Raw genomic sequence first — 16946 nt, forward strand, 5'->3', positions numbered from 1 at the left:
TCAAGAAATGAGCTTAGAGAGTGTGTAATTATTTCTAATCTTTCTCTACCCTTTGCAGTGAGCTCCAAAATCCCAAGATCGTTCCTTAATTTGAATAATGAGTTTTTCAATTTTGTAATGTGCATTTTAAGAGGTTTGTCTCCCAAGGAAGATCATTCGGAATATCAGATGCATAAAAAGTGGTTGGTGTCTGGCCTTCTTATTGAACCATCCGGCTTCGCTTACGTCTACTTGGACCAGCATTTTCACCCTCTGAATCAATATATATATATATATATATATATATATATATATATATATATATATATATATATATATATATATATATATATATATATATATATAATTTCATAAATATAAAAACATATGAACAAATGTATTCATACATGTATGCAATATAGACATGTATAATTTACCAAAATGATGTTGACCACTCAGAGAATGTTGACCACCGTCATGCGACAACATTGTGAGCGAATCATCTAAAAAAATAGAAAATCAATTTTCAATATTTATATGTACATACATATGATTCTACTTATTTATCATTTAAGTAAATGCACACACGCACACACATAGATATATATATATATACATATATATATATATATATATATATATATATACATATATATATATATATATATACATATATATATATATATGTATATATATATATATACATATATATATATCTATATATATATACATATATATATATATATATATACATATATATATATATATATATATATACCATGATGTGAACAATGGACCTGCCACGATTCATTTGATATTCTTTTTGATCCACGACGGATCGACAACTCTACTAGATGCATGAGACTCTATTCGTGTTCACCTCGAAGAATCATGTGGTAAATGTGCATCCATGATATGGATATCTATAGATATATAAACATGCATGATATTTAAAAAGTTACCTTGTATATAGATATATACCTTGATGTGAACAATGGACCTCCCTCGATTAATTTGATATTCTCTTTGATCCACGACCTTGACCTCCCGCTCTAGTAGATACATGAGACTCTATTGATGTTCGTCTCGAAGAATCATGTGGAAAATGTGCATCCATGATATGGATATCTATAGATATATAAACATGCATGATATTTAAAAAGTTACCTTGTGGATTTACAATTTAAAAAAAAAAAAGATATTTAATAATATCATAAATTAAAAAAATTGTTGTAACTCTTCAAGTTACAAGATGCATTTAAAAATAATTAAATTGCTATTTAAAAATATTAAAAATTCAGAAAATTGAGATAACCCTTGAAGTTACCTCATGCATTTAATTGATTTAACCCTTGAAATTACATCATGCATTTTAAGATCTTAAAATTGATATTTAAAAACATTGAAAGACTAAAAACACAAGTGTTGAAGCATGCACATTTTGAAAATTAAATACAAAATTTTCTAAAACATGTCAAGTTCATCAAGTTGTGCTTACATAGTGGGGGCACACTTGGTATAAAATTGAAAAAAACACATGGTCATTAAAAATGACACATTGATAACTAAAAAACACACACATATCAAAGATATCTTACAATGTCCATCAATAAATATTGATGGAGAACTTCTTAACAGTAATTCATATTTCACACAGAAATCTTGAATTGACATTGCCCCATACAATAGATCACTAGAAATCCTATTAACATTTGCACAATGTCTAATGCTAAATGATTGAAATTGGTTGACAATATTTTTTTTCTTCTCCATGCAGTTGTTTTAATCTCTCCTTTTTAGCTTGGTACACACCTTCCATCTGGTTGCGCATAAGTTTAGAATTGATCAAGACTACAATTCCATTGGATCCATACTCCCTAGATTTTCCTAAGCCTTCTATCAATGCAATATAATATGCTTCATTGTTTGTTGTTCTTCCAAGTACATTGCTTTTCCTTTGGAGGAATTTGTTCATCACAATATTGCATATCACATAAGTAATCACTGCTTGCCCTGGATTGGGATAACAAGAAAATTCTATGCATAATGTCCATTTTTCAACCATGTTTAATGGATTTTCTGATCCCTGTAAAAAAGCAATTCAATAAAATGAATTTAATATATTTATACAGGTGTTGTTAGGTTATGAAAAATATTATTGTTTAGACAAATCTGTCGGAAGGCTAGGTAGCAAGAAAGGTTGTTTCTACTTGGTTGGATGGTTGGAGAATTGCAAGAAGAAGACAACTAGAGATCTCTAATTAGAAACCCAATAACATTAAAATAAAAACACCAAAAAAAGATGGCAAAGCAATGCCAACACTATAATTACTCATTAATGTTTTCCTTCACCATTCAAACAAGTAATCAAATTAATTCATCCATGAAAGTAAATGTAATTGCAAGATGTAAGTCAATGATGGTGACCAAGCCACCATTTCAACTCAAGTGAAGACATCCATTTTTGAAAAGCGCTTTTTAAATCTTTGTCCATTTTTTCTTTTTTTTGCTAAAGAAAGAGTCAAACCTTATATTAACTTGTGACTGATAATATGTTACATAAGTTACAACAGGCATTAAGAGGAAGCCGTTCCTCCCACAAAGGGAAGAATTAAATCAGCCCTTAGTTCCCGTACAAAATTTGATGCCTCGACAAAACATTTAACGAACTTGAAGAAGGAAATATAAATTGTATCCAAGAGGTTTCAGGTCTGCTGATATTTCGTGAATTGGGACCCCCTAACTTTCTCGATAGCCTAAAGTTGTCAATCTACTCCCTCATGATCAAACAACTAGGGGCCATATCACATGGAGCAGAAGCTTGAGGTATACCAGTGCGATGAGGGCAGTATTCACTTTCCACTCCAATCCACATGTTGACAGTTGAGTGGCATCACGTGCTATTCATAGATACCACTTTTGGTATTGAGGGCACCCGAAAATGGTGGTTTACCAGAGGCTGTTTTGACTTTTTCCTGGACCCACCAACCTGCTCGTGGCTAAGATTTCATGAATTCGGACCCACTAACTTACTCGATAGCCTATAGCTGTCGATTTACTCCCTCATGATCAAACGGCCAGGGTCCATATCGCATGGAGCAAAAGCTCTAAGTATACCCGCATGATGAGGGCGGTATTCACTCTCCACCCCAATCCACATGTTGACAGTTGAGTGGCATCGTGTGCTATTCATAGATACCACTTTTGGTATTGAGGGCGCCCAAAAATGGTGGTTTACCGAAGGCTGTTTTGACTTTTTGCCGAATCCCCCAACCTACTCTTTGGCCTGTAGCCTTTGATCTGCCTCTCCATGATCCCACAGGATACCCATCCAATGAGGGTGTAATCCCTCTCCTCACATAGCCACGTGGTGGACAGTGAGTGGCTTCGTTTGCTATTCTTGAAGATCGTTTTAGGTTTTGAGGGTACCCAGGGACCTGGAAACCGCTCTGACCCACTATGGCGCCAAGCCACTATGACTCTGTGTCTACTGCCCTCCTTACTTCTAAGCCTTCTATTGGGACTAAATGTTACCATGTGCCTGGTTACCCATTCTTTGGCCCAGCTTCCAATGGTACCAGTGCAAAGGAAAACCATGGTGATCTCATTCGAGACCTGCAAGTTCCCAAACATTGTATATTTTTCTAACATTCTCTGATTCTTCATTGGTGAAAGGTGACAGTTAGTTGCCTTATCTATTTTGGTATTGCTCCATGTCTGTGAGGGCCCAAGAGGTACAACCTTCACACATTTGGCTGTCTGGTACCTCCTCCCACCTGCAGCACATGTTACCTCGTTTGCATCTTACCCCTTCATTAGCTACCCAGTCCGCTACACTATTGGCTTCCCTACGAACATGCACAAAACTTAGAGTTCTTAGAATTCTTAGGTTTGATTGAATTCTGTGATAAACCTATAGAAGCCTCCAGTTGCTTGAGATTTTATCTGGAGCTGTTCCTGTGCCTATTCGCTTGACCGAATTGATTACTAACTCTGAGTCAACCTTGGTAATAACATTATGTGTATTGTGAACTATTAGAATCTCCAAGCATTGCTCCATAGCCATGAGTTCAGCCATATTATTGGTTGCTTTTCCTAGATGACTATGAAAGATGACTTTTATGTTTCCCTCCTCATCTCTTATGACTCCTCCATAACCAGCGTATCCAGGGTTACCTTTTGAGGCTCCATCTATGTTGAATTTTAAAAAACCCTGTGAAGGGGGTTGCCAGAAAGCCTTTCCCTCTGAAGTATGCTTTGTGGTATGATTTAGACTCTAAGGGATATGTGTCTAAAGTTCCAACCTTTCGAGAATGCGAGCCTCTCTGTGGCCAGTGTGATTTCTTGTAGCACCACCACGAAGGGTGTTGACCGTCTCCTGGAGATGTTTTAGGATTAGCGCAATGATGCTTCTAACTGGGCCATTTTTGTCTTTGAAGATCCTGGTATTGTGCTCTTTCCAAACATTCCAAATCAAGAACCTTGGAATCAGAGCCCAGGTTGTGTTTATTATCTCATTTTCCAAGAAATCTCTTCTCCAATTTTTCAACGTAATCGTTATATTATTTTCATTCCTGTCTGTTTGCTTGAAGACATCTGCTACCCAGTCCCATAGGGTTGATGTGTAGGAGCAGAGGTTGAGAAGATGATTTGTGGTTTCCTCCTGCTGGCCGCATAGGTGACATCTTGAGGGGCCAGCAAAACTTCTCTTTCTTAGATTCTCCCAAGTTAGAATTTTGTCTTGTTGAATCAACCACCTGAACAATTTGATCTTCATCCAATGTGGGTTATTCCATAGGTTTTCCATGATTTGTTAGTGTTTGGAAATTTAAGACGTGTGGCTATTCTTTTGGCTTCTTTGAGGTTGAAAACTCCCTGATTATTGTTGCCCCATCTTAATAGGTCATCTGAAGTTGAGGTTAAAATTTGTCTCTTTTCCAGAATAGTTGCCAAAGCTTCAGCTTGAGTTCTCAACGGAGTCAACTCACAGTAGTCTGGTAGCTTCCAGAATCTCCATTTTTCATTGTCCCTTGACTGATCTCAATAGTCACTTACTTTCTTTAATACTTTTTTAATGGTAACCGTTTGGATGCTTGCTAATTCCTCTCTGTTAAGGTTACCTTCCTGTTGCCATTTGTCCTCCTAGAACCAGGCTATATTTCCATTTCTGATCTCCCAGAAACTATGTTTTTGAACTAAAGCTCTGTTCTCCCAAGCCTTGTTCTAGATATGGGAACCTTTTATGTGTCCTGTCATTCTTATGAGGTCCATTTCTTGCCAGTCCATAGCACATTTTTGTTTCCAAAGTTTCGCCCAGGGTTTTTGTATTTCCTTTAGCCATCTCCACCATAGTTTTGCTCCCAGAACTTTGTCTAGGATATCTGGGTCATGTAGAACCAAACCACCATGTGATTTGGGTTTGCAGATCTTATCCCAAGCAACCAGAGCCCATTTCTTTTTCTCTTCCCCTTTGCCCCAGAGAAAGTCTCTTTGAATATTTCTGATTTGCTGAAGGACTCCCTTTGGAGCCGGAAGGGATGATAGCATGTAGATTGGGATAGTTTGAAGTATCACTTTAGTGAGGACCAACCTTCCTGCTAGGTTCAAGGCTCTGCTTGTCCACTTGCTAACCTTGTCTTTCAATTTATTTGTTACAGAATCCCAGATGTCCTTGTTCAGTGGTTTTTCAGTGAGTGGAATTCCCAGATACTTTGAGGGAAGTGAATCTCTTTGAAAGCCTAGAATTCTAGAGAGATTTCTCTGAAAAGAAATAACAGTATTGAAAAAAAAGATCTTTGATTTTGAGAGGTTTACCTCAGTACCTGTTGCCATTGCAGACTCATATAGAATTTTGTTGAATGCTTTGGCTTCCTTGACTTTTCGAATGCCCTGTAGCATAGTATCATCCACAAATTGTTGATGTGTCACAGTGTCTCCGTTCTGTGTGAGTCTCAGTCCCTATATTCTTCCTTCCTTCTTGGCAGCAATGATTGCTCTGCCCAACCCTTCCATCATGAGAATGAAGAGGAATGGGGAGAGAGGATCTCCTTGTCTGAGACCTCTCGAAGGCTTGGAAGTTCTGGATGGAGAGCCATTGAGAAGAATTAAACAACTGGCCATGGTAACAAGAGCCATAACCCACCTTATCCAATTGTGGTCAAAGCCATATGCTTTGAGTAGAACCCTTATGTAAGCCCAGTGTAGTTTATCATAAGATTTTGCTATGTCCAGCTGTATTATCATTCCTTCTTGTTTATTGATTTTGAGGGAATGTAACACTTCATGAGCTTGAATGATGTTATTGAGAATTTTCCTCCCTTCCACATAACCCGTTTGTTCCTCTAACACCAGAGTTGGGAGGAGGGGTTTGAGTCTGTTGGAAATGACTTTGGAAACGATTTTGTACACCACATTGCATAATGAAATGGGTCTGAACTTGTCAGGAGAGGTGGCTTTTTCTTGTTTGGGGATTAAGGCAATGAAGGATTCATTAAACGCCCTCAAAACTGATTTAGAGTTTCTCGAGTCCTCCACTACCTCCAGAATGTCATGTTTGACAATCTTCTAGCATATTTTGAAGAAGTCCACATTGAAACCATCTAGACCTGGAGCTTTTCCATTGTGCATATCTCTGATAACTTCATTGACCTCTTCCTCCATCACTGGCTTGTTGAGATTATGATTGTCTTCCCTGGAAACCAGCTTAGGAATGTGCTGAGTGAATCTTCTCATGAATTGGGATTTGTCTGCTATGGTTTCCTCAGCAATGCTTTGAAAATGTTGGACCAGTACATCTTCCATTTCCTCATGAGTATTTTTCTCCATTCCTTGAGAATCTATGAGTTTCTAAATCCTATTGTTAGTCCTGTGTGTTATGGTGGATTTGTGAAAGAATTTGGTGTTTCTCTCTCCTTCCTTAATCCATTGTACTCTGGATTTCTATCTCCAGAAGATCTCCTCTTGGAGACATCTGTTGTCCCATTCTTGTTGAAGAGAGTTGGCTAGCTCTTTTCTTTCCTCTGTGAATCCTTCAGTGATGAGAATTTGGTTAATTTCCTATAAATGCTTTCCCACTTCTCCTTTAGCTTTGAAGATATTTCCAAACTCATTTCTATTCCATTCTTTAAGTTTTCTCTTGATGTGTTTAACCCTGAGATGTAGAAGGAACATCTTTGTGCCTTGGGAGTGCAACTCTTCTTTCCACCACTTCCCAATGTTTGTGAAGAAATTAGAGTGAGTGAGCTAGACATTGTCAAACCTGAAGGGTCTATTTCTCGGTGTATTAGTTAAGGAAGCTTCCAGCTGGATGGGCCAGTGGTCTGAGCCTCCAAAAGGGGCGATGAACACTGTCAGGCTTCGTCTAGTGAGCAGAAGTTCTTTTGAGATTACGAATCTGTCTAATCTTGAGGCTACTTTGGTAGTACCCCCTCTTTTGTTATTCCATGTGAATATGCCATTACTTGTGTCCATATCCATTAGTCTCATATTGGTGATGAAGTTTTGGAAGGAAACTAAGTCTCTACCAAGTGTTCTGGTTCCCCCTTTTTTTTCTGTGAGAGATTTAATCATATTGAAGTCTCCCCCTAGAATCCAAGGTATCGCTGGGTGTCTTTGCTTCATTTACCCCAGAGAGGAGAGGAGTCTGATTTTATCTTCCAGTAGTTGAGGGCCACAGACATTGGTGATCATGTAACACTCCTTGTCCCCCACAGGTTGAATAATCAAAGAAAGGTGGTGTCTGGATGCCTCCGCATCAAGCATACCAAATTTCCAAGGATTCCATAAAGTGAGAATTCCACCAGCTGAGTTAGTTTCTTTGACTTCAAGATACTCGTATTTACTTAACCATTTGCTATGCTTTTCTCTGATCTTCTCTACTAAGCATTTGGTTTCCTGTATGAACACCATGTCTAGTTTTTCTTCGTTGATTCTGTTACTTAGATTTCTTTGTTTTCTTCTACTCCCTAGTATTCTAATGTTCCAAGTTGTGAGCTTCATTGAGGGGGGTTTATAAAGGAGTAACTAGAAAGATATTTCATCTTGCCTGAGTTAATCATGAGTTTTCCACATTCTAGCAGCAATTCTTTCTATCTCTTCCTTCCCCTTTTCTTACCTGGGTTTTTGGACGATTTTCCTAATATTAATCCCATTGATGTAACCCCTCTATTTTCTTGGCTATCATGGCCTCTTTTGACTCCTATAGCTTTTTGATGTGACTTATTGAGGAATAACTGTTGCACCCTATCAACTTCCTCCTGAGGTAGAGAGTTAATTCCTTGTTCTAGAAACTTTTCTAGTTCAAGGTTCTCCCTCTCAAGGATCTCTTATAAGTATTGGTCCTCTGTACCACTTTCACTTAGGGTCATATCCTGGTCCCTTTCTAGATCCATGGTACTCAATGGGTCCATTTTGTTTTCATTCCATTCTTGTGTGATCTCCATGCTAGCCTCTTTTCCTTTTCCGCATTGCTGGTCCTCTTGTTTCTTTTGTATTCCTTCCTCTTCCACTTCATCCTCTAAATTTCAAAAACTGTTGTGACTTGGTCCTTTGCTCTCACTAGGTTTGTTTTGGGTCTTTTTCCCGCCTCCTTTCCCTTTTCCTCCAACTTTCGTAAAACCTATATGGTCTTTTCCTTTGTTGGTTTTTTGGTGTTCCTCCCTTTTATTAAGAGGGCAGTCTTTGAATAGGTGTCCATGTTCATGACATTTGCGACATTTGAATGGTTTGTGTTCATAGTCAACTGCTTGAACCCATTCCTCGTCAAACACTTCTAGGATGACTTCATCTGGAAGTGCTCCTGATAAGTCCATCTCTATACATATGCGAGCAAAGGAGGTATATTTTCCTCACATAGTCGCCTCTAATATCTTTATGAAATGACCTAATTTGTTACCTATAGCTTTTAAAGATTCAGGCATCTAATAATCTAAAGGTAAGGAGTATAGTCTAATCCATACCGAGACCGATGTGAACATTTCTCGCTTCGGAACAAAGTTCAATGTCCAAGGTTGCATATAGAGACTAGCAGCTACATAGAAGTATGGTCCTCCTTCAAAAATTCTGTCCTTGTCCTCCAAGTTCGTGAATACTACAGTAATAAACCCCTTGGATCCAAGATGTATCGTTAACTCTCCTTTTGGTTTCCAGGTGTTTTTTATCCAAGTGTACAATGCTCTCTTCATCGGCTAGATGCCCATAAACTTGCAGATGATCGCATAAGTTGTCATATGATCTCTATGCTCTAGCAGAGCTGGATCATTTAGGATTACCCATGGTTTAATGTTGGACTTTGGTTTGCAGGGCCCCATCTTAGCTCTATTCTCAGATCCTTGACCGTTGTCGTCTATTTTCTCCTCCTGTCGGACCTCCCCGTGGGTCCCTTCCTTTTCATGTGGTTTGCTGCCTTCTGCCTTTTGGATATCATAGATTTTTGTCTTGTGCTCTCGGAGCTTTGTGGCTTGTTTCTATTCTCTGCTCTGCCTCTGTTTAAAACCACGTTATTGTAGGAGGGAGTGGATCTCCCTCCTCCTTGCCCTTCCATGGTTACCAACTTGATTCTGTCACTTCCAGTGTCGAACCCTAGTTTTCCCCTGCCTCCACACTCAAACTGTCTCGTCTGAGAAAACCAATCTTTGTCCATTTTTTCATTGGGCTAATCTTATTTCAATTAATTCTAGTATAGGATTTGTACATTATTTGATTCATTATAAGTATGTAATGTGGAATCATACATTTAATTTTTTAGTATATATGATATCTATATTGTATTGTTGCTACAAATAACCTTTTTTAATCTAGATATTTCTTAATTGTGCTAGGATTTAATGTGGTAGTTGAATCTTTTTCCAGACGTATGTAGATGCATTAATAATTTGGTGATTTTATTTCCTAGGAGGATGTAGATCAAACTCTATTATTCTTATCACATTGTGAAATTATTTTGTGCAATGTTTTAACCTGGGCATCAAAAACTGAGAGATATTTTGTTTAGCCTTGGAAAGGTGGTTTCTCAAGCATCAATTTGCTATTTTTTGTTCCTATTTGAATCTTTTCAATTCATCAATATATTAAATATTTATTAAATGAACACAAAATTTTAGTAGTTTCAGAAAGAAAAATAAACCTGCAATTAGAATTTTCTAAGGTAATATTGGGAAGGATTTTTTGGTAAAATTGAGAGAGTATTTTATGGTTTATTTGTGATTTTTCAATTGAAGAAATCATGCTTGGAGCAACCCTCAAGCATACATAGTAGTTTACCCAAACAGACGGATTGTTCATTCAATAAGAGAGGATGTGAACAACAGTAATATGTCCTCCACGCATAAGGAAAAATTAGTATTCCAATACCAATAATCAGCAACCAACGTGTTTATTATGATCAACATAAATTTTTATATAGGTGCATATTTCACATTCTGAATGATCAATCGAAATTAAGGACTATATATAATAATAATCTCTATCTATGATTGTATTGCAGTGGCTCTCCAGGCGAAATAGGAAGGCCCTATATGATGCACTTGAAAATGTGCAGGTAGGCTTGAGGTTCTATATATTTCTGTCACCCATGAAGCCCTTCAAAGGCAATGGAAATGGTTATAGTTAAATTTGATTGTTGTCTAGATTTTTATTATAAGCTAAATTCTTATAAGTTTGAACAACATATTGAGATTTCGTTTCTATTTTTTGTAAACATAGATTGCCCTCTCTAGGAGAACTCATAATAACTGCAGATTTAATTTTCCTAGATCCGCGTGAAGGACTGAGTCGACTACTAAAGCCTTTTCACCGAATGGAAAAGGAAAATGATGGACATGGATTAGAATTTAAAATCTCAACAGAAAGAGAGAGTGTATTACGAGTTTATACTTGATTGTCTTGTTCCTGTTATGATAATCTAAGCTTCTAACTCTAATCAAACACACCTTACTTACAAATTGCTAACCCATATCTATTATGTACATTAATCACAAGTGTTCCCATATTTAATAAATGGGACATATATCATAACTAAGCTTATACCTTTGTGTAATATGAGCTATTCACCTAATCTAAGTAACAATGGTAATGGTTCTATGTTTCCTGTATGATTAAGCTTACTGGTTCTGTTGTAACACTAGCATCATACGTTGTTTCCATAATCAATTATATGTATTCATCACACTTCTACATAAGATTGAACATTACCTGTATAGAAATGAATAGGGGTTTCAGGTTTCCCTAATCACTTAAATCAGATTAAGCTTACATAATGTTAGGGCTTTATCTTTAGCATGATGAAAGAACAAGGCCTATTTCTTACTATTATACAGAGAATGCAAATGTTATCTGCTTGCATATATTCTCTGTTGATGTATTTTGGGTCAAAGTCATGAGAAGTGGAGATGTTATAATCATAAGGCCCAACCTAACAATGAATGATGTTCCTATGATGCTGGAAAAGGGATGGATGCATACCATGAATCCCTTCAAAGGCAATGTAAATGGTTACATGTAAATTTGATTGTTTTCCATATTTGTATTATAAGTTCAGTCCTTGTAAGTTTGAACAACATATTGATATTTCTTATCTAGTTTTCGTAAACAGATATTTCCCTCTCCAGGAGAACACAAAATAAGTGTAGATTCAATTTTCCTAGATCTGAACAAAGGACTAAGCCAACTACTGAAGCCTTTTCACCACATGAAAAAAGAAAAAGATGGATATGGATTAGAATTTAAAATCCTAGTGGACAGAGAGAGTGTATTATGAGCTTCTACATGAATTTCTTCTTCCTGTTATGATGATCTAAGCTTGTAACTCTAATCAAATATGAATTACTTACAACTTACTAACACATATCTATTGTGTACATTAATCACCAGTGTTCCCATATTCAATACATGGAACATATATCATAACTAATCTTATACCTTTGTGTAATATGAGCTATTCACCTAATCTAAGTAACAATGGTAATGGTTCTATGTTTCCTGTATGATTAAGATTACTGGTTTTGTTGTAACACTAGTTGTATATGTTGTTTCCATAATCAGTTACATGTACTCATCACACTTCTACATAATATTGAACATTACCTGTACAGGAATTAATAGGGGTTTCAGGTTTCCTTAATTACTTAGATCAGATTGAGCTACATTATGTTAGATATTTATCTTCAGCACGATGAAAGAACAAGGTCAATTTCTTACTATTATATGGAGAATGCAAACGTTATTCTCTTGCATATATTCTTTGTTGATGTATTTTGGGTCAAAGTCATGAGAAGTGGACATGTTATAATCATAAGGCACAACCTAATAATGAATGATGTTACTATGATGCTGGAAAAAGGATGGGTGCATATTGTTCATAGAGGAGAAGAATTTGAGATTGATTACGTTCACAGTGCTTTTCTGGCGAACACCGGGAAGTTTGTTTGATATTGTTAATTTTTTAGTGGTATAAATGGGAGGAATAGGGGACGTCCATTATCATTAAAAAAAGGAAAAATACAATATTCCATTTCCATTAGAAAATTGGTATAAAATAAAAGAAAAATATCAGATATGAATAGAGCCAATGATGGCAGTCATAGCAGCAACATCTACTGCTTGGCTTCCTTTCGTACTGGATACAATAAGATTATTCTCTACTAAAAGAATTTACTAGCAACGATGAATTACCTGGTCTGGACGAGGAGCTTGCAATCATGAGGGTGGAAGATGAGAGAAATCTTCTAAGGACAAGGGTGGATGAGCAAGCTAAGCAATCTTCCATGCTGCAAAAAAGAAACAAAAAACATCACACAAATATCATAAAAAATATTTCACTAAATTAAAAAATTCATAAAACACAAAATGTGTCAACCACCTAGTTGGTTTCAGTGCTCAGCAACAGACCACACAACACAACAACGCTCGGCAATAGACCACACAACACAACACAACATTGCTCGAATTTCACACAACAAACAAATCAACATAGAAGAAAACTTCACAACAGTGTATGGCCAGATATATATAAACATTTTTTTCATCCGAATAAATAATTCGACTGAAAAACCTAGTTCACTCGAATAACTAGTTTAGACGAACAATATTTTCAGCCGAACATTTGTATAATAGTTCAACCGAATAAATTTAGTGAATTCGGCCAAAAAAAAATGTTTGGCTGAAAAAATGAGGTTGAGAATTTTTTGGAGGCATTTCTCACAAAAGTGTAACATAACTTCACATTTTCACCCAAACATGAGTTTATGTTTGTTTTTTGTTAATGAATACAATGAAAGACATAACTCTTCCTGCTAGTGAGGGTGCCCATGTAGAGGAAATACATTGTTAACTACATAATCTATTTTCTATTTTATTAAAGGCGATGAGGTTTCCTTTGTTGTGATTCATGGCCAACTCTTTTGAACCAATTCCATTGTTACATAGAGTTTTGAATTTTCGCTTATAATGTGATTGCATATTGACTCTCTTAGTAATTAAAAATTTTCTTCGAAATATACAAATACACACTTGACACAACTTTTAAAGGAAAGGAACAATGACCTATGACTAGGATTCTCAACCTTTCCCATGGATGATCTACTTCTCTCCCAAGGTAGAGCGCATAGTTAGTTCTAGTTGAATTATTGAGTATAACCCCTTAGAGGAAAGGAAGGTCGTTCTTACTATAGATATCTAAGTAGAGTTGTCTAGTGAATAAAAGAAGAAGATAGAGAGCTAGATAGAGCTTCCTAGTGAATAAGAGAAGAATAAGGAGACACGATATTAGTTGAGTGCTAGGTAGGAGTGATAATTTGAATATGTTTCATTAAACATTTTTTTCGTCTTGGAGATTGATGGAGGATGATTACAATTTCTTTCTACATGTCATTGATGATGATATCTGAATATATTAACGATCAAGGTGATACACATAAAAAAAATTATGTATGTCTTAAAGATTTTGTATCCTTCTAGTGTTCAATGTATAAAGATGAATAAATGTTAACTTGACCAAACATAATAGGAAGGAAAACATAATTCACCATCATTTTCATCATTAACACCCCGAGAATTTTCAAACATGGTGTAAGAGTTTGGAATAAGTTAATCATGTAGTAAACAAAATTGTGTTTTTATTGCTTTTTTCTTATTAAAATATGGAAAGATTCATTGCTGAAATTGTAGTATGGAGTTGCTTCAATGAAAGTGGGGGGACTATAAATCCATTTACAATATTAGGATTTGGAAATTGCAAACTTTCATTATCAGAATCACAATTCTTCATGTCCAAATTTCATGAAGTTTCTAGAAGGGGGATTTGTGTTCTACACAATTAGAGAACACTTAAGCGTTCAATTTCGTTTTTTTTTTTTATCTTTATATTTGTGATTACTTATCTTTATATTTATATATATGGTTATTTATATTTATCCTTATAGTTATTCAGAAAAAATATTTATGTTTATCTTCCAGGAGGACCAAAAGACCCACAACTAATGGATTTTGAATGTGGAGTCGATATTGTTGTTGCCACTCCTAGAAGAGTAGATGACATTTTAGAATCTAAAATGGTAAATATTTGGAAGGTTCCATTTTTGACACTTGATGAAGTTGATCATATGCTTGATATTGGATTTAAGCCATAGATTAAAAAAATTGTGAATGAAATCCCACATCAAAGGCAAACCTTGATGTATACTACAACTTGGCCTGAGGAGGATTGAAATATAACTAGCAATTTTCATTCTAATCTTGTTGAGGTGGCAATATGGACTATTAATGAGCTACCTTTGAATAATTCCATCACCTAGGTATGACCTTTTTTCAATATTATAGTTGCACTTTATTTCTGCTATGTTTTATTTTTTTAGGACACTTGAACCTGTAATTTTCTGTATGTTGAAGTAGTTGTGCCAATGGAGAAGCAAAGAAGACTGGAAAAAATTATTTCAGGATAGGAGCAAGGGTCAAGAATTACAATATTTTTCTCAACAAAAAGGATGTGTGACAACCTTATCTGAAGTACATGTGGAGAGACTGGGATCATTAAAAGGGCTTTGATTCTTGTATAGATGTGCAAAATTAGGCCTTAGTCGTAGTCATGCCTAACCTTGAGCTCCTCCATTGGGAATTTGAAAATGTCCTAGATATTCCTATGTATCTAATTCTCTTGAATATTGTAATTTTTCTCTTAAATAATGCAAATGTACAGTTTATGCATTTCTCTTAAATGAATATAAAACTACTAAATGAATAGTTTATATTGATTAATAATGAACACAAATAAATAATATACAATGAATAAATTACTCATTTATAATGATTATTAATGAAATTAATATGCACTACTAAATTAGTAATTTCACAACCAAATATACTACTATGTGATCACTCGAGGAAACCAATTAAAAATCAAATAAATCTAACCAAAATGTTGGTTGTGAGGTAAGACACTATAAATTAGCCACTAATAGTCATTTATATTAAAATTTTAGTCATTGTTTAAAAACAATTAATGAACAAAAAAATATTACCAAAATGTTGTGAGATAAGATACTATAAATTAGCCACTAATAGTTGTTTATATGAAAATTTTAATCATCATTCGTAGTCATAAATTTTTCATTTCCAATAGTCATTTATTTGTTTGTTTGGTCATTAAATGTGTTAATTAATGGATAATTCAATGACCAAATTCACAAATAAATATACTACTATACAATAAAATTGAGACAACCAATTAACAACCAAGTTAAATACGACTAAATTGGCCACAAAGATAAGATACTGTAAATTAGCCAATAATGATCATGTGACCAAACATAGTCATTTATATGGAATTTTTAGTAGTTTTTTTAGTCACTAATTTTTGTTTTTCTACTAGTGTCTATTAGCATCATGTGACTAAGGAGAGATTCTTATGCCACTCCTATAGGTGATGCATTATTTCCAAATTTGGCCTTGGGGAACTTTCCCTTTTGCTAGATCTCTCAAATAAAATTGGGTGCAAATGGGATGTGCAATGGACTAAAATTATCTCTAAGTGGCTTAGATTGGTAAGAGGAGGTAAGTGGTACCAAATGTATGGCAGAGACATTAGAAGTTGCGATTAGAGGCAAGATTGTGGTTGGAAATTTAATTCACAATGGTATTAAGTTGGTCACCTTCCTCCTTGGGTGTGTTGTCATTGGAATTAGGATTGTATGCTTCGAAAGATATTTTCATGGTATGAGTTACTTCCTTAATATTCTATTTCAATATTGTGATTGGGAATGTGATTGGGATGGTAATTGGGCTCCTGATAAGAGCACGACTCTTAAGCTTGCAAATCACTCATAGTGTTGTCCCTTGTTTATTACTACATATTTGTTTGGTAAGGCTACTTGGTTTGCCATGACCTTAGTCATGATCATCGCAATTGTGATGGGCTTAGAGGTTGGTGGTTGTCCTATAGATAACAACTAGGTCACCTTTATTCTTGGATTTGGAATTTCATATTTGGGGAATTATTCTATCCACAATATGTTTGAAAGAAAATTTGCAGTAATTTACCACCAAAGTGAAGAATTAGACTCACTGCAAGTAGAGATTATGCATCTTCAATTGAAACACAATGAAACATTGGTTGCCTCATCCAATATGATGGATATCCTTGGGGAAATTCCCACCAAGGTTTACAAGGAGGGAAAAATGAGCTACCTCCATCAAGAGGAAAAATAAATTAGGGGTCTGGTGAATGTCATAACCTCCAATTTAACTAATACAACTGAATTAGTAGTGGCGTTGTGGCCAACAAATGTGTAGACTAGAATGTGCCCATAAATTTGGTCTAGTATATAGAGATGAAAGATTACATTATAAACAAGGAGTGTATGTATTGTAAATTTTACTTCTTTCTAGGGTCCTATTGGAAGGTATTCACCTACAAAAGTCACATTTCTTCGGAAAAAATAGGATGCCTCTCGAGAGGACAATTTTTATTTTGGATA

The sequence above is a fragment of the Pinus tabuliformis genome, chromosome 2_2, assembly GCF_031772625.1.
Source record: "Pinus tabuliformis cultivar Carrire ecotype Pingquan chromosome 2_2, CPIR1, whole genome shotgun sequence".
NCBI lineage: Eukaryota > Viridiplantae > Streptophyta > Pinopsida > Pinales > Pinaceae > Pinus > Pinus tabuliformis.